At 41.9% G+C, this 23575-nt stretch overlaps 1 long non-coding RNA gene across 5 annotated transcripts in view; it reads right to left on the bottom strand.

Moving 5' to 3' along the window:
- Positions 1 to 6224: 6224 nt before the first annotated feature.
- LOC144323919 (uncharacterized) overlaps positions 6225 to 23575 on the bottom strand; it is a 46559-nt gene continuing 29208 nt past the window's right edge. For 3 of the 5 annotated variants that reach the window (XR_013389265.1, XR_013389266.1, XR_013389264.1), the window contains exons 5-6: positions 18124 to 22746; positions 9566 to 11922 (exon numbers count right to left, since the gene is read on the bottom strand). This is a non-coding gene — a long non-coding RNA (uncharacterized LOC144323919). Of the gene's footprint in view, positions 8212 to 9565; positions 11923 to 13647; positions 14277 to 18123; positions 22747 to 23575 lie in introns of those variants that run through there. The other 2 variants (XR_013389268.1, XR_013389267.1) reach the window with 2 other exon arrangements.

The raw sequence follows: 23575 nt of genomic DNA on the forward strand, positions 1-23575 counted from the left end.
GTTTCTGAAATGTTACAGAAAACAGCTTACTCAGAAAAGCTTACTTTCCATAAATACACTGCTTTCCAAATGAGAGAAGATAACTGGAAAGCTGCAGACATTCCTAATTTGTTTTTCTTTGCTTGCTTGACTTTCTTGGGGACATGATCATCTAATGCACACATTCTTTTCAGATCTGCACATTAGTTATACAGAAATGAGCAGAATTCCTTAAGCCAAAGGAGTTTGCAATCCACAATCCTTCCAGAGGCCAATGACAAAGGAAAGAAGAAAGATTATTATTCACATAAAGAACATGGAGTCAATGACACTCAGGATTAAAATTCCTCTTTTTGGTTATGCCTAAATAGGACAGAACAAGAGATTAAAGCAAGAAGAATGACTTATCTTGATACCTCACCTAACCATCTAAAATGTGCTAGCATGGTTGGAGAATAGAAAATTTCTAGAATAAGAAACTAATTGATAGAATTCACATGAAAGCATCTAGTCCTGGGCTTTTCTTGGTTGGGAAGTTTTTGATTATTGATTCAATCAATAATTGATTTTTTTTTTAATTCAATCATCAATCCCCACACTAGTTACAGGTCTGTTCTTACTTTGTACTTCTTTTATGATTCAGTCTTGGTAGATTGTGCATTTCTGGGAATTTATCCATTTCTTCTAGCTTTCTAATTTGTTGGCATATACTTGTCTATAGTACTCTTTTATGATCCTCTTTATCACTAACACTACTCTTCCAAAAAATTGAAGAGAAGAAAACATTTCCAAACTCATCTTACAAGGCCATCATTACCCTGACACCAAAGTCAGAGAAAAATATGCCACAAAAAAATCTAAAGGCCAATATCTCTGATGAATATAAGTGCAAAAATTCTCAACAAAATATTAGCAAATCTAATTCAAGAGCACATTAAAAGGATCATACACCATGACAAAGTAGGATTTATCCCTGGAATGCAAGAATGGCTCAATAGATGAAAATCCATTAATGTGATACACAGCATTAAGAGAATAAGGATAAAAAACATATGATCATTTAAAAACATGCAAAAAGGCCACTTGACAAAATTCAATACATTTTTATGATTAAAAACTCTCAACAAATTAGAAATAAAAGGGAATATCTCAATAAAATGAAGGACCTATTTAAAAGACTACTAACATCATACTTATTAGTGAAAACTGAGAGTTTGTCCTCTAAAATTAGGAATAAGGCAAGGATACCCCCCTCTCACCATGTTTATTTGACATAGTACTAGAAGTCCTAGCCAGAGCAATTAGGCAAGAAAAAGGATCAAAAGGCATTCAAATCAGAAAAAAAGAAATTAAAATTCTTCCTGTTTGCAGACAACATGATTTTATATATAGAAAATCCTAAAGATTCAATTTTAAAAAGCTGTCAGAAGTAATAAAAAAAATTTAGTAAGATTGCCAGATGCAAAATCAACATACAAAAACCAGTTGTTTTTCTATAGAGGTGGCCCCCAACAGTCCTTCAATTTATGATTTTAAATTTTGTGATGATGTGAAAGTGATATGCATTCAGTAGAAACTGTACTTTGAATTTTGATATTTTCCCAAACTAGTGATACATGGTATGATTCTTTCTCATGCAGCTGGGCAGCAGCAGTGGCCAGCCACAACTCCCAGTCAGCCACACCATCACAGGGGTAAGTGCTCGATACATTTACAACTATTCTGTATCCATATAACCATTCTGTTTTTCACTTCCAGTGCAGTATTAAATAAATTACATGAGATATTCAACACCTTATTAAATATGGACTTTGTGTGAGATGGCTTTGCCCAATGTAGGCTAATGGAAGTGTTCTGAGTGCACTTAAGGTAGGCTAGATTAAATTATGATGTTCAGTAGTTTGGATGTATTAAATGCATTTTTGACTTACAACTTAACTACATTTGGACTTATTGGGATATAACTCCATTGGAAGTCAAGAAGGATCTGTACACTAATGATGAACTATCTGAAAAGGAAATTAGGAAAACAATTCCATTTAAAATAGCACCCATTGCCTGTGTCTCTGCCTCTCTCTCTCTCTCTCTCTCTCTCTCTCTGTCTCTCTCATAAATAAACAAATAAATAAAAATTTAAAATAGCACCCCAAAATGATAAACTATCTAGGAATAAACGTAACTGAGAAAATAAAAGACCCATATACCAAAAACTACAAAACATTGATGAAAGAAATTAAACAAGACATAAATAAATGGAAAGACATTGCATTTTCATAGATTGGAAGACTTAGTATTATTAAAATGTCCACATTATTCAAAGCAATCCACAGATTTAATGCAACCCCTATCAAAATCACAGCATTTTAAAAAATTAAAGCATTTTTTAAATAGAAAAAACAATTCAAAAATTTGTACAAAAGATAACGAATGGCCAAATCAACCTGGAGAAAGAAAACAAAGCTAGAGGTATCACATTTCTTGGTTTCAAACTATATTACAAAGCTGAAGTAATCAAAACAGTGTGGCACTGACATAAAACAGGCACATCAATCAATGGAACATAATTTAGAGCCCAGAAATAAACCCACGCATATATGGTCAACTAATATTGTACAAGGGAGTAAAAGTACTCACTGGAGAAAGGTAGTCTCCTCAATAAATAATATTGGGAAAACTGGATATTCATTTGCAGAAGGAAACTGGACACCTATTTTAACCACTCACAAAAAATGAATTCATAATGGTTTAAAGACTTGAACGCAAGATTTGAAATTGTGAAACTCCTAGAGGAAAACAAAGAAAAAGCTCCTTGGGCTATATCAAACTAAAAGGCATCTGTACAGGGGTACCCAGATGGCTCAGTTGATTAAGCATCTGCCTTCCGCTCAAGTCAAGATCCCACAGTTCTGGGATCAAGCACCACGTGGGGCTCTGCTCAGTGGGGAAGCTGCTTTTCCCTCTTCCTCTGTGTCTTCTCTGGCTTGGACTCTCTCTCTCTCTCATAAATAAATAAATAAATAAATAAATAAATAAATAAATACAATCTTTAAAAATACAAATAAAAAGTAAATTAAAATAAAAGGCTTCTATACAGCAAAGGAAACCATCAATAAAGTGATAAGGCAACCTATAGAATGGGAGAAAATATTTACAGGTCATTGTTAAAAAACAAAATCTGACCACGTTTGAAGATCTAACCAGTTTTACTAAATGACTCACAAATCAGGCTGCATCTCATCTAGAAAGTAAAGGGGAGCTCCAAGGAGCTATACACAATGGAAGGTTTTTAAAGGAAGAGAGGTGGCAGAGAAAAGGAATTTATTAGCAAGGAATGCATTGTTTCAGGCAAGGTTGCCTTCCTAAGGAGAATGGAAGGGGTCTCTTGGGGAATTGCCTTCTAGTGTTGACCAGGAAATTCCAGTTTGGCTGGTTAGAGATTATGTTCCTGGCTGAAGGGGGGTGGGGGGTGCTGGTGGGGGTGGGGCGCAGGGTAAGGGAGGAGGTTGAAACTGAAGTTATGTTAGGTAGTAAGTCTTGGTTTACTGCCATGGGACCTTAACATAAGCGACACCATTTGGGGACTGTGGCTTTCTTTTTAAATACCATATATCTAATGAGGGGTTCATTTTCAAAATATAAAAGAACTCTTGCAATTTGGTAGTAAACAAACAAAAGAACTGAATTAAAAAATAGGCCACAGAGGGGAGCCTAGGTGGCTCAGTCAGTGAAGCAACCAATTCTTGGTTTCGGTTCATGTCATGATCTCCGGGTTATGAGGTCGAGCCCCAAGTCAGGCTCTGTGCTAAGCATGGAGCATACTTAAGATTCTCTCTCTCTCTGCCCCTCCCGCCCCCCCCCCCAAAAAAAATGGGCTACAGACTTGAATAGATATTTTTTCCAAAGAAGATACACAAATAGCCAATAGGTATATGAAAAAACAATCAATGTCACTACTCATGAGGGAAACACAAACAAAACCATAATGATGGTTATTATTTTAAAAAGAGAGAGAAAGAGTGTTGACAAGAAATGTGGAGAAATTGGAATCCTTGAATACTGTTGGTAGATACAGCTACCAAGAAAAACATCATGCAGGGTCCTCAAACAAAAATAGAATTACTGTGTGATGCAGCATTTCACTTCTCAGTATTTATTTAAAAGAATTAAAATCAGTAACTTGAAGAAATATCAGTTCTCCTCTATCTATTGCAATACTATTCACAATAGTCAATGCGTGGAAACAACCTAAATGTTCACAACGGATGGATAAAGAAATTGTGAGATTTACACACACAGGAATATTATTCAGCCTTAATAAAAGAAGAGAATCCTGCTGTATGTGACAATGTAGATGAGCTTTGGAGACTCTATGCTAAGTGAAATAAGCCAGTCACAGAAACACAAATACTGCATGATTTTGCTTACATGAGGTAGCTAAAATAGTCAAATTCATAGAAACAATAAGTGGAATGGTGGATGTCAGGGCCTGGGAGGAGGGGTTACTTACAAGCAGGCACAAAGTTTCAGTCAAGCAAGATGAATAAGCTCTAGAATCTTCTGTACAACGTTGTACCTACAGGCAACAATACTGTGTTGTACACTTAGAAATTTGTTAAGAGGGTGGGTCTCATGTTACATATTCTTACCACAATGAAATTAAAAAAAAAAAAAAAGCCTAACTGAACATCCAGCTTATCATTGTAAGGTACATGGCTTGATATCAAACAGGTAAAGCCTCACTTTTCTATGGATTAGCTGGCTTCTCTATCCTGGTTTTTTTTTTTTTTTTTAAGATTTTAATTATTCGTGAGAGACACAGAGAGAAAGAGAGGCAGAGACACAGGCAGAGGGAGAAGCAGGCTCCATGCGGGGAGCTCGATGGGGGACTCAATCCTGAGACTCCAGGATCATGCCCTGGGCCGAAGGCGGAGCTAAGGATCCCCCACCCCCCCCACCCCCCCACCCCCCCACCCCCCTCCCCGGCAGGCTGCCCTCCATCCTGGATTTTAGAGCACACGGGAGTGGGGAGTGACCCTCAGCAGCACTGCTCAACCTCTCCAACCACCGGCTGCCCGACCCTTTCCGCAGAAACTGGCTTTCGAAAGAAAGAAATGGGATGATTTCATCTTGTTGTTTTGCTTTTATCTGATTTCCTTCTTCTACATCCTGCCAACTGAAGGGTTTTAAAACCAATGAATTGCTTCACAACAGCAGACAAATTTTGACTCTTGCTCAGTCTTTCTGATTCCTGGCCAAAGTAAAAGAGTAATTTGGGATGCTTCTTTCCTCATGATTTTTTAGGATAAAAACTAGATGATGGTGGAAACACAGGGTAAAATGTTGTGCATTTTTTTTTAATATTGTGCATTTTAAGAGTATGTGTGTCATAATAGATAGCTATCACTTGTTAAATCGCTGCCTGTTTTTTGACACAATACAAAATCTGTATGTCAAAAAACAAGGGCATGTGGAGAAAAGGAGACCTCTTGGGTTAGTTCTTTACCATCTCCTTAGTTAGAAAGGTTCACTATTTCCTTTATCTTTTTTGACTTTTTCTTTGAGAAGCAGCCTCATCTTCTCACCAGGTTAATGGTTGGGGAGTTTAATAGAATTTTCTTGATACATTTCATGTTGTGGCTGTCTTGTAAATCAGGAAAAGATGGCTCTGGTCTCACTTCCACCTGGCTGTGCATCTTTCATTGCTTTTTTTTATCCCCTCAGCTCCCTCCCTCTGTTCTCTCCCCATCCTCTTCCCCTGCATTCCCACTTCCTCCCTCACATCCTTTGCACTCCCCCCTCCACACTTCCTCTCCCCCTCTTAGACCTTAGCCTGCAGATCCCTTCCAGATGGTGGGGGTCCAGCCCAATGTGACTGCTAACCTCTTCTCACCACCCAGTCCTCACTACCCTGGGTTAAGTATCAGCCCTCTGGGCCTCTGATAAAATGTCTTCGCTGCAGTACCAATTAAATGCTGAAGAGTCAGTCAATGCCAAAGTCACATCCTGTGTGTCTGGAGAGTTTCACTGGTGAATTTGTGTTGCTTTAAAACCTTCTATGTTTTCATAAATCACACTGATCCAGCACCATAAAGTGAGTTAGAGATTAAGGCCTCTTGTTTTACATAGATAAGAGGTTCAGTCCAAGGGGAAGTACACAAATATGGTAATATCTTGATTTTGTCAAATGTCACCAATTATTTTTCAACTATTTTAGTTGAACCACATCTCTCCCTTCCTAGACTTTTTAATTCATGTGTACTTTAGGTGAAATATAACCCCTATGTTTCTAGTACATTTGTACTTAATACAAGCAACTGTGTTTTTTTTTAAATGTTCAACAACACTTTCAGAGATTTTTTTTTTTTAAGATTTTATTTATTCATCATAGACATAGAAAGAGAGAGAGAGGCAGAGACACAACACAGGCAGAGGGAGAAGCAGGCTCCATGCCCAGAGCCCGATGCAGGACTCGATCCCAGGTCTCCAAGATCGCACCCTGGGCCAAAGGCAGGCGCCAAACCACTGAGCCACGCAGGGATCCCCACTTTCAGAGATTTTAATAAGCCTCTTTTAAAAGTCTTTCCTCCTCTCAGGCCCGCAAACAGGAAATTGTATTTTACTAAGGGCAAACAGATTTTATCATCTCTAAAGTTTAAGTGTGGCTTCACACCAACCACCCAACATGATTCAAGAGGCTTCTGAATTTGGCCAAATGTGCTCTGTTCCCTCCCTCTAGTTCAAAAGTGTGCATATGTGAAATTCCTAAACAAGTTTATAATTAGCTAGGTTATTTATTATACATTTATACATAATTACATCTTATATATACATAATAGGTACACACATACAGCATATAAATAATTGTATATGTAATATATACATTATAATCCTCTCTATATACATAAATATATTACATATATTAAATGATCAATATATTATACATAATATATGCTACTTGATGGGGACCATTCCTTTAGAGCTTGCATGCTGAGAGGCCTAATGATTCTAAAATTCTGTTAACATGTTAATATTACTCAAGACCCAGGAACCTAAAAACTCAAATTAACAATTTTCATGCATAGAAATACAAACCTTTGTCAAAAACCATCGACCCTCTCTTCGCCTTTAATGGTGTCTCTGAAGAATATAAAAAGCATAGCTAAGAAAAGCCAGATGGATCATCAAACACACATACCTTAAGAAAATCCCTGTGGCATTCCATCAAGCCTGTTTCCTAATGGCCCTTGGCTCCCTTAAATAACGTGATTGAATTGGAAATCTTTGTGCATCTAATCAAGTGGAGGTGGTTGTTGCCATGTACATGTACTCAAAGGCCTGAATCGAATCTTTACAATCCTTTAACAATCCAGCTGACTGGCTAGCTCCTGCCTTTGCAGCTCATCTCTGAGCTAGGACAGGATACAGGATCCTCAGTTCAGCCCGGCTGGAAAGTGAGGCTCCTCCAGCAAAGGTATTTTTCTGCCAGAGTCCCTTGGCTGACAGGTTCATGGAAAGTGATTCTGGTCAAAATGCTCCCTTCTTATGTGTGCCAACAGCACACTTAGGAAAGAGTTCACACTTGGTTCCTGAACATTCCTTTGTATTCTGGAGGTGTGTGTGCTTAGACACACGTACACACCCATCATACGCACATACACACACAAAAGTACGTGCATACACACGCAGCACATGGAACTTTTTCTATCCATTCCCACACGTCCGTGAACCCAACATGCCTTTCACTCCATCCCACGAAAGGGCCAAAAGCTGACTTCAAAATTTTAGCACAATTATTCCAATCTTAAGAAAGAGGAATGTCACTGTGTGACCTGGAGCCCAGGACTAACTCCTGGTAGTTCGAATTTAGTAATCCCAGATAGGATTTTGTTCTCCAGTCCTCCAAGAATCTAATTCTTGTCCTCTTATCTCCCCTTTCTGGTATGGGCTAGCAGCCAGATCTCTGTCCTCTGACGCAGTTATCAAAAAGGACAAGCGAGGCAAAGGTTGGAGAGGAGTGGTGTTTGTTCACTGATTCCAAGGAAAATCATTCACACTCATGCTTCATTATTGACATTAGTTTCCTGAAAATCCTGAGAGCCTTTTCCTGGTGTTTGGCAGCTTCCTACCTCCTATGTATCTTGCCCATGATGCCACCCTGAAGATACATACCTTTCTTGGAAATGGCAGGGATGGAAATATAAGAAGAGAGTGAATGGCCCTCATGATAGTTGTCTGAGGATAAGAGAATAAAAATGAAGTGAAGAAATGCAACTCTTTTTTATATTTATTTTGTATTCTACAGCTTGACTTCTTTATTATTTTGAACAGATTTTTGATGGAGTCTTTAGGGTTTTCCATAATATCATGGCATCTGCAAACAGAGACAATTTTATTTCTATCTCTGCAATTCAGATGCCTTTTATTTTTCTTGCCTAGGAAGTCCCAGGCAGACCAATTGGGCAAGAAAAATGTTGAGTTTCTATACACAAACTATCTGAAAAAGAAATAAAACAATACAATTTACATTAGTCAAAAACAATAAAATAATTCAAGTAGATTCAATCAAAGAAGTCAAGGATCTACATTGAAAACTTTATGACATTGATGAAAGAAATTAAAGACTGAAAATGGAGAGGTATCTTGTGGTCATGGATAGAAAGAATTGGTGTTGTTAAAATGTCCATACTACCCAAAGCTATCTATAAATTCAATGCAATCTCCATCAAAATCCTTATGACATTTTTCACAGAAGTAGAAAAAACAACTGTAAAATTAGTATGAAACCACAAAAGACCTCAAATAGCCAAAGGGATACAGTGAAAAAAGCTAGAAGCATCACACTTCCTGGCTTCAAATTACATTACAAAGTTAAAGTAATCAAAATAGTATGGTACTAACATAAAAACAGAGCCATGGACCAACGAAATAGAATTGAGAGCCCAGAAATAAATCCATGCATATACAGTCAGCTCATATTTGATAAGGGATCTAAGAACACTCAATGGAGGAAGGGTAGTCTCTTCAATAAATGGTGCTGGGAGAACTGGATATGCTCATGCAGAAGAATGAAAGTGGACCCCTATCTGACACCACTCACAAAAATTATAATAGCTTCAAGACTTAGAAGTAAGACTTGATGGGTTCCTGGGTGGTTCAGTCATTTAGGCACCAGACTCTTGGTTTGGGCTCAGGTCATCATCGTATGGGTCATGGGATCCAGCCCTGCATTGGGCTTCACGCTCAGTGGGGAGTCTGCTTGAGAGTCTCTGCCTCTGCCCATCCCCCCACTCTCATGTGCATGCTTTCTCTCTCTCTTTCTGTCATATTAATAAGTAAATCTTAAAAAAAAAAAAAAAACTAAAGACCTAAAACTATAAAACTCTTAGAAAAAAACACAGGAAAAAAAACTATTTGACATTGGTTATGGGATTTTTTTTTTTTTTTTTAACTAAAAGGCTCCCATACAACAAAGGATACCATCAACAAAATGAAAAGGCAACCTGGGGAATGGGAGAAAATATTTGTTAAGTCATATATCTGATAAGGAGTTAATATCCTAAATATATAAGGAATTCATACAACTCAATAGCAAGAAAACAAATAATCTGATTTTAAAATGGACAAGGAACTGAATAGACATTTTTCCAGAGAAGACATACATACAAATGTACACGAATATAAAGACAACATAAAAATGACCAACAGCTACATGACTAGCTGCTCAACATCTTTAATCATTAGGGAAATGCAAACCCAAACTACAGTGAGAGATCACATCAGCTAGAGTAGCATTATCAAAAAGAAAAGAAATAACGAATGTTGGTGAGAATGTGAAGAAAGGAGAACCCTCTTACACATTGGGGGGAATGCAAACTGGTGTAGCACTGTGGAAAACAGTATGGAAGTTCCTCAAAAAACTAAAAGTAGAGGGGTGCCTGGGTTGCTCATTTTGCTAAACATCAGATTCTTGGTTTCTGCTCAGGTTACGATCTCATATGTCATGAGACTGAGGCCCGTGTGGGCTCCATGCACATCAGGGAGTCTGCTTGAAGATTTTCTCCTTCTGCCCCTCCCCTGACTCATGCTTGCTCTCTTTCTCTCTCTCAAATAAATAAATAAATCGTTAAAAGAAAAAAACTAAACTAAACTAAAACCAAAGCTTCTAGACAATTCAATGATCTCATTTATGGATATGTATCCCAAGGAAATGAAATCACTATCTCAAATTGATATCTGCACCGCCATGTTCGTTGAAGCATTATTCACAATAGCCAACATATGGAAACAATCTAACTTTGATTTGTCCATCGATGAATGAATGGATAAAGAAAATCAGCACAAATGACCCTGAGGGCATTATGCTAAACGGAATGGGTCAGACCAAAAAAGACAAATACTGTATGATCTCACTTATAAGTGAAATCTAAAAAAGCTAAACTCATAGAAACAAGAGTAGATAAATTGGTGGTTGACAGGGGCTGGAAGTGGGGGAAATGGGGGGATTCTGGTCAAAGGGTACAAACTTCCTGTCATAAGATGAATAAGTTCTGGGGATCTAATATCCAACAGGGCAACTATAGTTAACAATACTATATTTTATATTTGAAAACTGCTAATAGAATGGATTGTAGGTATTCTTACCACACACAAAAAAGGCAATTTTTGAAGTGATGGATGGGTAACTGATCTTAACATGGTCATCATTTTGTAGTATATCAAATCATCACGTTGTATACCTTAAACTTACACAATGTATATATATCAATTATATCTCAATAAAGCTGGGGGCGAAGATGAAGTGTAGGTTCAAAATTTTAAAAAGAAATGAGCAAAACAAGAAACTGACATGGAATCATACGCTGAACAAATCAAGACAGACATTTCTTAATAGAAACTTCTTTATTCAATCCATAATCTTTGGGGTTGTTGGAGATCAGATGACGCACAGTTCCAGGGATGGATCATAGATTCAATTGTCTTTAATAGGTTTTTGTGTGTCAGAACTTGAAACAAATATATTGTGTGTTTAGATTAGTGACTATAATTAGAGGAGTGGTTTCAAGTTTGCAATTAATGATCCAAGTTGCTGGGACCCATTTGACCCACACTCTCTGAAATACTGGTTCTATTTGACTAGATCCTCCATGGAGTACTCAGTGAGAAATCTGAATTAGAAATATAGTTTTCAGGGTGCCTAGGTGGAGCAGTTGATTAATCATCTGACTCTTTGTTTTAGCTCAGGTCCTGATCTTATGATTGAGCCCCACATCAGACTCTCTGGCGGAGTGTCTGCTTGGGATTCTCTCTCCCTGTCTCCCTCTGCCCCTCTCACTCATGCTCTTGCCTTCTCTCTCTCCCTCTCTCGTCTCTCTCTCAGATAAATAAAATTTTAAAAAAGTTGTCATTATTGAAATGCAGCTTGGTGACAGTACAATTATGACAGGAAGAGAGAAAACAGCATCCAAACACAAAATCAAGGCATACCACCTGGGTGTTCAAATATTGAAATTCCTTATCCATTGGTGGCAGCAACTTTTCTAGTTCCCCAAGTGTCCCCTACTGCCTTCAGAAGCCTAGGTGCTCCCCAGGAACCTCCTGACTGCCACATTATCCAGTCACCTGGGGACCCAGCATCTAGCATGGCAGGAGCCTCTGGACACACTCCTATCTTAGTTGAGCAGCCATTACCGTTAGCTGTGCAATTCTTTGAGCATCACTCCCACACAAATGGTGGTGAATTCTGTCTTTGGGAATTGAAGCTGCTACAATTCAAAAAAGGCTCCTTAGAACTGGAATCAGACACGGCAAGGTTGCCACATGAAGCAGAATATAACAATTGAGAATTTTCATCAAGAGAGATAAAAGTCATTAAAAAAAGATTGAGTTTTGGGACACCTGGGTGGCTCAGCAGTTGAGTATCTGCCTTCGGCTCAGGATGTGATCCTGAAAAAAAGAAAAAAAAAAAAAAAAAGGATGTGATCCTGGAGTTCCGGGATTGAGTCCCACATCGGGCTCCTGTGTGGAGCCTGCTTCTACACCCTCTTCCTGTGTCTCTGCCTCTCTCTCTGCATGTCTCTCATGAATAAATAAACAAAATCTTAAAAAAAAAAAAAAAAGATTGAGTTTTTAAAATACGGGCATCTGGAAGCTTGAACATGGATCATTAAGGGAAAACTGGATGCTGGGCAACATGATTGTAACCAGTTTTTTGGCTGATGTCGAGGAAGATGGCCACACCCTCCCGTATTAGCTTGCTACTTCTGTGAAAACAGAGTTTTGAGCTGGAAATGAATGATGTGTACACTTGGATGGCACATGCCTTTTGTCATTGTCGTCATTGTTGACATGGCCGTGTTCAGAAGAGGATGGGAAGTTTTCCACAAACTGATGGAGAGGGACCCCGGCAACCATCCTATTTTTCAGTATGGGAGCCCCAGAAGTTTCTGGTGTACCATCCCTTGTCACCCACCATACTAACCACTCAGAGGCAGGACCTAAGATTTTGGATTATTGATGGAAGGTAAAGCAGCAGCACAAGAATGTGAGGGAAAGATTGGACAGAGAATCCAGGTAGTACAGTTTATGTTCTAGTTCAGCCACTGAATCTCTAAGAGGATTTATTTTATTAAAATAATTTTCCTTTTTTTCTGGTCAAAAATCATATGTGCTCTATGAAAAATCATAATGCAGGAAACTATAAAGCATAAAATTAAAAACTACCCAATTTTCCATCCGTTACAGAAAACCCACTGGATTTAATGTTCACATTGTACTGGACCCATCTCTGGACAGCTGTCTCCACTGGACATGTGTAAACACACAGCACATAATGCACTATCTCATATCAGAATCATGCTTTTCATGCTATTTTATAATATGCTTTCTTTTACTTAACATATGTTGTAGATATTTTGGTCAGTCAATATACATAGCTCTATTTCATCTTAAGAACTGAATTGTGTTCAAGGTATTATATTGTTAATGTGTAGTAACTCATTTTGGTAAAACTCTAGATGAGCTTTTAGGTTGTTCCATTTTTTATACTGTGGGTAAGCCTATGATGAAAATCCTTGCATCTAAATCTTTTCAAAATTATCAAACATCTCCTTAGAACACAGTTCTAGAAAAGGAGTATCTACATCAAATGGCATGCTTGTGTTAAATGTTAACATTGTTAAACTGCTTTCCAAAACTCTGACCTGATTTATACTCCCACACACAATGTGGAGAGGTTGTCATTTCATTGTGGTGCCATAGATGTTGAGTAATGCCAACATTTTTTTAAAAAGATTTTATTTTTAAGAAAAATATGCCCAACATAGGGCTCGAACTCACAACCCTGACATTAAGAGTTGCATGCTCTACTGACTGAGCCAGTCAGGCACCCAGAGTAATGCCAACTTTGGATTTTTCCCATTCTGATAGAAAAATGTGACGTCTCAATTGTAGTTGTATTTGCATTTCTTTTATGACGAGTGAGGTCAGGCACATTTTAATAATGCCATCGGCTCTTCCTTTGTTGTTGCGTGGTCAGTTACCAACCTTATGAAGTTGATCTGCTCTCTATTGGATTGTTAACCTTTATTATACTAATCTATACAAAATCTATTTTAAGGACATTAATACTTTATCATATCAATTGTAAATATTTCCTCATTTTGTGCTTACCTTTCAACCTCTGGATATGGTATTTTCGGCCACTCAATGTTTTATTTTACAGTCTCAATTTCTCATGTTTTCCCTTATCTCAATAGTATGAAGAATCCACTGGATGAGTTTTAGCACCTGACAATTAATTGGACATCCAGCTTCCAAATTCAGAAATTGTGCTTTACTCGGTACCTCACCACCCATTCTATTCTTTGCTTCTTGAACCAATCTCTGCTCCGGTTCGTAAATTCTCTTCATAGTGCTAAGCAGATCAAAATAAACCTATTCCTCTTGCCATAGTTCTAGAAGCTCGCCATCAGCACTTGGCCGGGCTGGTGCCAGAGCCTGGGGTCACAGGTGCCAAGAGTGACTCCGACATGGTCACAGAAAATAAACACCAGTTATCACAGCGACAGCTGTTGAGTTGTGCTGCCAAGACTTCTTCCTCACTTGGGTCCACATGTCTTGAACTGTGCAAATGTGCTGAGCACAAGCTAATATCCGTGACGACAGTCTGAAAGGTTAGCCCTCCTGAGACTAAAGCTGCTAGCTTCAAGCTGTCTGTTTCTTCGTTAACAGTTTCAGCTACATGAGATAATAGTTTCCAAACAGTACCAGACTCAACTTTTAATTCTACTCCACCGAAACTAAAGAGTGAATAAAGATAAAACGAGGTGGTCAAAAGTCAATCAGAGGAGGTCAGGAACAAACCACTAGACATGGATTTCATCTGGAACTGTCTCCTTAATGTGGCAAAAAACAGAGGTTTTATAAACTAAGGAGAAGCCACTGTGTGAAATGAATACTGAGGGTGGTCATAACGTAGCTCCTTGCACTTACAAGGCAATCTGAACAGAATGCCTTCAAGGAATGAATGAATGAATGAATGACCAAAGGAACAAAACTCTCAAAGTACATTACTGTTAGATGGAGTAAGGCTTTAATAATGTACCTATGGCAGGTCAAGATAAAGGAACACAAGGAATTCTGCTCTCGAGTTGTTTCTAAAGCAGGGATTTTTTTTTTCATGATATTCACACAGAGAGAGAGAGAGAGAGAGGCAGAGACATAGGGAGAAGCAGGCTCCATGAACCAGGAGCCCGACGTGGGATTCGATCCCGGGTCTCCAGGATCGCGCCCTGGGCCAAAGGCAGGCGCTAAACCGCTGCGCCACCCAGGGATCCCGCGGGGATTGTTTTAAATGCCTTTGAGAGTAGTTATCAGGTGGAGAAGTCAGATGTGGAAGCAAAAATTCACCAGAACCACCTGAGTAGCCTTTTTCAATTAAACATACTCTTGCTCCATCCAGATTGTATCTGGACATTAGCTTGTGCTCAGCACATTGTGGTCCCACCTCCCGGTTCCTCCCTAATTTGAGATAACGTTTAGCTAATCCTGCCTGCAACATACTAGTCGCTGATTAGGGCTAAGGGAGGAACTGGCCTTCTGGAAGCCTCTCTCTCCTGCTCTTGGAGGGCGGGGGGCTCACTTAAACAAGAAAAGATAAATTAGGTCAGCTCAGAGGACTGGGATACATTTTTAGTTAATTTATCCAGACATTTGTATATAATGAGACTTCAGTTAGCATAAAATCTGTGTCCTCCTAAAAACAGTTTAAAAGGTCTAACTAGGAAAACAGAATCTACATTAAGTAATTTCAGCAGAGGGAATGTAATGCAGAGGGCGCCGGAGCAGCAGCGACTGAAGGACGAGGAGGAGGAGGCCTCCGTGGGCCTCAGTGGGAGGCAGCACTCAGGGGCTGGGGATCCCAGGGGACCCCAGGGGACCCGGGGACACGGAGCAAGAGACGCAGCTGCTGCCTGAGACCTGCCATAGGCAAAGGGGAGACGTGCCCGCCCTCCCTTCCCGCAGCCGGCTCCCCCAGCCCCAGCCCAGCCCTGGAAGCCCCTCCGCAGAGCCTGGAAAGGCCCCTGCAGAGCGAGCGAGAGCATCGTGGCCCTGGTGCTGCAGAGCAGGGCGGGGGGCGCAGGGTGAGGAGCGGGCCTGGGGCATCCAGCCTCCCCACTCTGCCCGGCTGTGGCCCTGGGGCCCCTGCAAGCTCCCGGAGCGTAGCCAGTGCTCCTCCCGGGCGCTGCCACTGGGTCCGCTAGGTTTCAACCCTCCGTGTCTGTGGGACTGAAAAACTCGTCTCCTCTCCCCTTACGGAGTGCTTACCTAGGCCAGGTCTCAGAGATAATTCCCCTCACGGTAGATCTGTCAACAAACTGGTTTAGGTCCCCTGACTGGTCTTGGAGATTTTAAAGTTGAGAAATATTCAGGAAACACTAGCTCTTCTGACATTTGTCCTAACTGAGCTACAAAGGCCTGACCTCCTCCGATTCTTTTTTTTTTTAAAGCTAGCATTTTTTTTTTTTTTAATTTACGATAATCACACACACACACACACACACAGAGGCAGAGGGAGAAGCAGAGGGAGAAGCAGGCTCCATGCACCGGGATGCCCGACGTGGGATTCGATCCCGGGTCTCCAGAATCGCGCCCTGAGCCAAAGGCAGGTGCTAAAGCGCTGCGCCACCCAGGGATCCCCTCCTCCGATTCTTAAATTATATTGAGACATGCTTATTCTAAAGCCTATGAGATCAGAGCGCCTGAGTGGCTCAGTTAAGCACCTGCCTCTTGGTTTCGGCTCAGGTCACAATCTCAGGACCCTAAGATCAAGCTCCACAGCGGGTTCCATGCTCAGCAGGGAGTCTGCTTGAGATTCTCCCTCCCCCTCTCCTTCTTAAATAAACAAATAAACAAACAAATAAATAAATAAAGTATGAGATGACTTAATGAAGAAAGCAAATATTTACTTTGTGCCAGCCAAGTGTCCAACCAAGTGTCCACCCAAGTATCCATCCACCAGTGAGTGGGTAAACAAAAAGTCCTCTGCCCATACAATGAAATATTATTCAGCCTTAAGAAGGAGAAGGACAAAGATGAACCTTGAAGACATTATGCTACACAAAATAAGCCAGTGTGTTTGTCCCCAGCTCTTTGTTTCCTAAAACCCTTGGAATTTCTAAGGGCAAAAGGAGCATCTTTTGTTATAATTGGTTTTCATCCTCAGTTCCTGAAATAGCTCCTCTGAAGCATCTTCTGTTATTCATAACCGCCCCTTTCAACCACACCTGAATTCAAGTTGAAGAGGTGGCTTTTGGAAAGTCCCTAAGGCTGATGGAGGGGAACTGGTTGCCAGGGGAACCCACCATGGGTTTAGCCCCAATCCCCAACCTCTAAGGAGGAGAGGAGTCTGGACCTAAGTCCCTATGGTCAGTGATTTAATCAGTTGTGTTTACATAACAAAGCCTCCAGAAAAGTCCCAAAAGGTTGCAGTTCGGAGAGCTTCTGGGTTGAGGTACACATGGAGGTACTTGGAGGGTGATGCTCCTGGAGCAGGAGCACATGAAGATCTGTGCCCCTTGCCATATACTCTGCCCTATGCATCTCTCCCATCTGGCTGTTCCTGAGTTGAATCCTTTATAAGAAAAGTGTGAACATAAAGTGTTTTCTTGAGTTCTGTGAGCTATTCTAGCAAATTGTAGGGCCCAAGGAGAAGTGCATAGGAATCTGATTTATAGCCTGTTGGTTGGAAGTCAGAAGGAAGGCCCAGCCTAGTGATTGGCATCTTACATAAGGACAGTCTGGTGGGAATGAGCCCTTAACCTATGGGATCTGGCATTAACTCCAGGTGTACAGTGTCAGAACTGAATTGGATTGCGGGGCAGTTGTCACAATTGTTGGTGTCCCAGAGAATTGGAGAACTGGTTGGTGTGAAGAAAACCCCACACATTTGGTGTCAAAGTGAAGTGTTGTGAAGATATAAAGGAGAAAAAAACCCTTTCTTCCTTCTAGGCTGTCACAAGAGAACAAATCCTATAGTATTCTGTTTGCATAAGGTCCCAAGTGTCTTCAAATTCAGAGACGGAAAGAACAGTAGTGGCCAGGGTCGGCAGACGGGAGCACGGGGTGGGAGTGGGGTCACTACTCAGCAGGCACAGAGTTTCAGTTTGGAAAGGCCAAAAGTTCCAGAGGTAAATGGTGGTGATGCTTGCACAACATTGTGAGAATTATCCACATTTAAAATGGTTAAAATGGTAAATAAATTTCATGTTATGTATATTTTACTACATTAAAAATTAAGATAAAAAATACATATTTACCATGTGGTTTTCCCTGCGGAACTTTACCCATAAGTCAGAGCATTGGGTACATTTCAAAATAACCTTTGGAAGTCCAATATGAGTCAATATGAGTCAAAGCATCATGAGGGTCATCACGCTATGAGTGACTCATAAAACAGTCTTGCTTTACAATTGGTTGGACACTTGGGTCTTTGGAAATAGGTGACATTACCTTGGATCCTAAGGAAATCAGGCCCAAGTCAGTGGATCTAGGCTGGGAGAGCTGGGCGCAGATAGGGTGACGGGCTGCATTAATACACTAATAGCACCTGAGTCACCTGGGAAAGGAACGAGGAAGGCCTCTCACCTGATGGTGTGGGAAACAAGAGAAATGATTCTCTTCCTCACTTCCTTCGTGCTGTTTAGTTTCCATTTTTACGAGTGAGCGCCTCTGAAGCGTAGCCTTGCTCAGTGGTGGGAGGTGTCCATCCTCGGAAGGGCAGGTTGGCTGACGGTCTGTTGTGTCTCCCCTCTGCCTCTTCCGCCCACTCATCAGGCGTTAGGATGTCAGTGCCTGGAGGAAAGCACCGGCGCTCAAGAAAACAGAACATTTCCAGCAACTTGTGTAGTGCCTGTGACCTGGCCAGCCTCCAGCTCTCGGAAGCCCCTGTCTTTGGGGACAAGCTGGATCTGCCTCCAGACTCTCAGACTCCCATAGCTTCGAGGTCCCCACCTCTGCCTCGGTAGGAAGAAGAATAAACAGAGCAGAATAACTGTATAATAATAACATTGAACATTAACCCCAAGCTTTCCCAAAGAGTAGTTTACCACAAAAATTATGTCTGTTCCACATGTCCACCGAGAGAAAGGGACAGACAGCATGGCATTTGCAATCAGTAGATGTGGGTTTCAAGGCCATGTGTTACCTGCCTTGTTTCTATCACATGCCAGCTGTCATCTCCCCGCCCCAGACAGGGTCTCACACATCATAAGGGCTCAATAAATGGCAGGTGTGTTGTTATTAAAGCATGTGTGTATCTCAGTCTAGAAAGGCAGGTTACAGGAAATATTGCTTGAACTCCCCTAAAAACAGCTTCATTAGGATGCTGGGTACCCACTGTCACCAGCATGGAAGAAAGTTCCTCCCCTGGCATTACAGGGTTGTCTTCTGACCCTCGTGACACCAGAATCTAGAGGGCATGTGACCATCCCATCATCCAAGGCAATCTCTCGGCCACATTGGTGGCAGCAGCACAGAGGTTCCCTACCCCTCAGAGAACCGACACCCCTCCTTTTCATTCACGGCTCCGTTGGGTGTTGGGTGAGGGCTAAGGGTGGAATATGGAAGCAATTCTCTGACTTTAAAGGCTTCCAAAGACCTTTGTCCTTAGTCAGAGCCTGGGCAGGACAGAGATGCTACCCCAACCCAGGTAATTGGAGGAGAGTCTTAACAAGAGAATTATTTACAAAAGTATGAGCAGCACTTAGAGAACCAATGAGGGACGTACAGAACCCTGGAGCTGGCAACTTTAGGAAGTCATTATGCCCTTCATCTTTAGGTCAAGGAGAAGGAACTGCTACTAGAGCCCAGAGAGGGGGCCCTAACTGGTGCTATGGCCTTGCCCAGAGGGAGACCACTAACCTGCAGCCTCCCTACAGAGAAGATCCAAGCACCAAGGACCTGGCTTCACTGTCCTGTCTTCTGATCTCTTGCTGATTCCTTCTATTGGCTAACCCCAAGCAAAAGCCATAGAACAAAGAAACCCTTTGATGCTTGTCCACATCAGCCACCTGGGCACGGAGCAAAGGGTGAGAGGACCAACAGAAGATGTCCCTTGGCATTACCCCTCTGGGGGTGGGACAAGGAGGGTAAGGTTTTTCCAATGGTTCCACCACATGGTACTTGTAAATGGTTCTAGAATTATAGGCTTGCTGACCAGATTATAGCCCATTATCTGCAGCAACAGATGGAACACATCTGGGAGTGGCTTCTTGTGTGGATGCAGGGGCTAGGGAGGTACCCAAATTCTCCTTCCATCTACTTCGAAGGAAGGCTCGACATGTCACTGGTTAAAGTTTTGTCCCTTCGATCGAAAATGTTGATTCCTATGGAGCACAAGTTACTTTAGGCAGAGTCACCAAGCTGTTACTAACAATGTGAACCATGGAATAAAGATTCCAAGAGCAGATCTGATAGGAATTTGAGGGAGAGAAAGAAACTGAAAGGCAGGGGCAATGCCAACCTGCTGGCATACTGTTATGCTGCATTTTTTGTGTATTTTTGTCATGTGTCTTGAAGCAGAGTGATGTGTTGGATCCAGGGGATCTTAGCTGAGGAAAACTCAGGCTGGTTCTAGGGCCCCCACGTGCTTTCTTCTTGCACATGTGCTAGCTAACAGGACCCTGAGACCCCGGTCATTACGGAGTTAGCTTCCTGACTGGATAACTTGGTTTCTTTCAACACCCAAACTCATTCAGTGTAAGTCAAGTTCAAAAAAGAAGACAGGCCTGGAGTCTATCACACCAACAAATGGTGATGCTATTTTACAGGTTGAAACTTTCCAGAGCCGTTTGCAGACATATTTACACTATGGGACATTTCTTCAGCCCTTCTTGCCTGTTTATGACTCGGGGAAGTGCAGAGGGAATGTTTATGTAGAGATTTCTGTGATAGCAAATGGAGTAGTTAGATCACAAAAGGTATTCATTTGAAAACAAGGACACGGAAGCAAGTATCAGGCTCGTCGTCTCCGCTTCTGTGGATAAACACTGCGGAGGCAGCACATGTCATAAAGCACCGTCTGGTGCACCCGGACACACGCTGCCTCTGCGTCTGAGGACTTCTCAGTACAGAAAAACAGGCTCCGCTTCCCCCTTGCTCTTCCCAGCCTACAAGAGTTGATTCTGTTCTATCTTCCTTCTGGAAACTGTTCTCTCCAGATTTCTGGCCTCAGCACTCAGAGCTGATCTACTCCTGATCTACTCGTCCTTCTCTGGCTCCCTGAGTAGCTCATCTTCCTCTGTCACAGAATCTACTAATCCAACAGGGGAAAAAATCTGTGTGGGGTGAAAGAGACTAGCTCCCTCAGGCTAGGGGCAGGTGCAGAGACTCCCTGTGCCTTCCCATCCCAGGGAGGGTGGTAGGTGCCAAGAGTAGCAGAATCAGCTTCACAGAGAGATTAAGCTTGTCCAATGCAAAGCAAGAAGCACTGGTGACAGTGATGACTGTGAGGCAGCAATAGTAAATGGCATCTACAGTGACAGGGAGGGCAAGATGCTCCAGATTCAAGGTCAGGGGCTTAGGCTCGCACAATGTTGTGAGTACAACACACAGACTGTCAGCTCCTCGACGTGAGGTTCTTCTATTTTGTTCAGAGCTGAGGCTCCAGGATCTAGCCATGGTGTTTGCAACATGAAAGAACCTCAGCGAATTTTTTTTTTAAATGAATAATACTGATGGATGAATGAGATTTCATGACCCCGTGGGCAAAAGCCTTGTGATGGGCCTGGGAGCTGAGATGCCGGCACTGGTGGGGTGCCCTCAACAAGGCTGGTGGCCAGGGACAAGCTCCTAGAGCTCACAGGTTATCTGGGGGTCTCCGTCTTCTTGCTATCCTGTGCCTACCAGTTTCTGGGTTCTGGGGTCAACTCAATGCCTATTTGCTGAATTGAATTGAAATGTCTGTTCCAGACCTACATGTCCCTTGGGAAACAGGTTCAAGAAAACTTGTCAGCCTTTTCTCTGTGATATTGTGGAAGAGAAGCCAGTGCCACATCCACATCCCATACGGCATGTCACATCTAGTCCTGACCACAGCCCGGATTGTGGGTCACAGCCCCCAAAGCAGATGCTGTTCCCTCCCACACATGCCTGCTCCGGGGGTGACTGTCAGCAGGCATGGTGCGTCATGTCCCACCCACCCCAAGGCTGTGTGCCTGCAGCGTGCCCCTCTGAAGCGGGGGTAGTGAGTCAGCGCGGAGGAGGGAGAACAGCACAGGGGATGCTTCCAACAGCTCTCACTGGAGTTCAAGGGAGAGCCCCTGGGCTGCTGAGCCCATACACCAGCCTTGACTCCCGTGCCTTGCCCCAGGCGCGGCTTTCTCCAAGAGGAAGCCCCTCCAGCCCTTCCTGCACTGGCCTCTTCCCCTGTGTAGGGAACCTGTGCCCCATACAGGGGCTGACCCGAGGTGAAGCTACCCTTCTCACCAGATGTCTGCAGGACACATGCCAGCTGAGATCTGGTTAGAGCTAACACAGATGAGGCTTTAGGGAGACCATCCAAGAAAAGCTTTGGCACCTAAAGATCCAAAGAAGAGTCCAGAGCATTGCTCAGCCTCAGACTCCAGGCTCTGTCCCTGGGTGGTGTGTGATACAGAGCCTATTCCTGGAACAGCAACTCAACACAAAAGCTTTGAGATTACCCCACTGCGGGCTATCCACCAGGTCCTATTCATGGAGGGGACCCCCCTCTAGTGTTTACACGTGGAAGAGAAGCCATTAGAGCATTAGGGTCTTTCTGTACCTGTAACCCTGGGAGTCCAGTGGGAGGGGAGCCCCTCTTCCAATTACACATCTCAGTGGTGGGTGCTTCCCTATCACACGGTCAGGGGTGGAGGTCATTGCCCAAGTCAAATATAATCAAAAAGGAAGGCATCTTCAGGACATACATATTCTTTAAATACACATAGAGCCTTTGTTATGTCCTGGCCAGAGTATAAATTAGGATATGTTAGGTTAGATAAAGGCAATCTGAGTGTATAGGCATTTTCTGTTGCCTCTAGTACATAAATTTTCTTAGTTTTGGACTCCTCTTTCTCTCTATGCATTTTTTTTTTCTCTCTTCCTGACTTACCTTTGCCTTGACAGTGGCATTCAGGGACTCTATTAGCATTCTACGTCATATTGCTGGTATTGGCATGAAAAAAAAAAGGCTGCTGACTCCAACATAGGTCTTTCTAAAGTGAAGAGACCCCAAGGAATTCTGTGATCCTAAAACAAATTTGGGACCATTAATGCAGAAATACAGAAAACTCTCTTCTGATTTTCAGAAACTTAAGTTTTATTTATTTATTATTTTTTTAAAGATTTTAAAAATTTATTTATTCATGAGAGACACAGAGAGAGAGAGAAGTAGAGACACAGGCAGAGGGAGAAGTAGGGTCCCTGCAGGAGCCCGATGTGGGCTCTATCCCAGGAGCCTGGGATCATGACCTGAGCCAAAGACAGATGCTCAATCAGAGTCACCCAGGCGCCCCCAGAAACTTAAGTTTTAAGTGAAATCAATGTTTTTATTATAAAAGCAATAAAAGATCATTGTGTACATTTTAGAGATGTCATATAAGCCAAGGAAAAAACATCAGCCATAATCTCATCACCCTGCTATAAGCACATTTCCTCATTGGATGCCTATCCTTTCAGCATATGTGCAATAGTAACTTCTCGCACATACACCAAGTTTCCCTTAAAGTGACCTGCATTTTCACTACCAACATGTCATCATATTGTTTCTATGTTATTAAATATTCTTCTATGACATTTCCAAAGGTTGCAGTGTTTCCTTCATGGCTATACTATTCCTCATTTTACCAGTCTCGGTTGTTAGTCATTTTGGTTGTTTCCAACTTTCCCCAATTATTAAAAAACCTGCAAGAAATGTCCCTGGAGCTGTATCTCTGCTGACATCCACGATCCTTTCCTTAGGATAAATTCCCAGATGTGGAATGTCTGTCATATGGCAGACAGCTGCTGCCAAACAGCTGACCTCAGTTGTCCTTCACCTGACCCCAGCCATGGCTGAAAAGCCTCCCAGAATTAAGAA

Source organism: Canis aureus, chromosome 11, assembly GCF_053574225.1.
Source record: "Canis aureus isolate CA01 chromosome 11, VMU_Caureus_v.1.0, whole genome shotgun sequence".
NCBI lineage: Eukaryota > Metazoa > Chordata > Mammalia > Carnivora > Canidae > Canis > Canis aureus.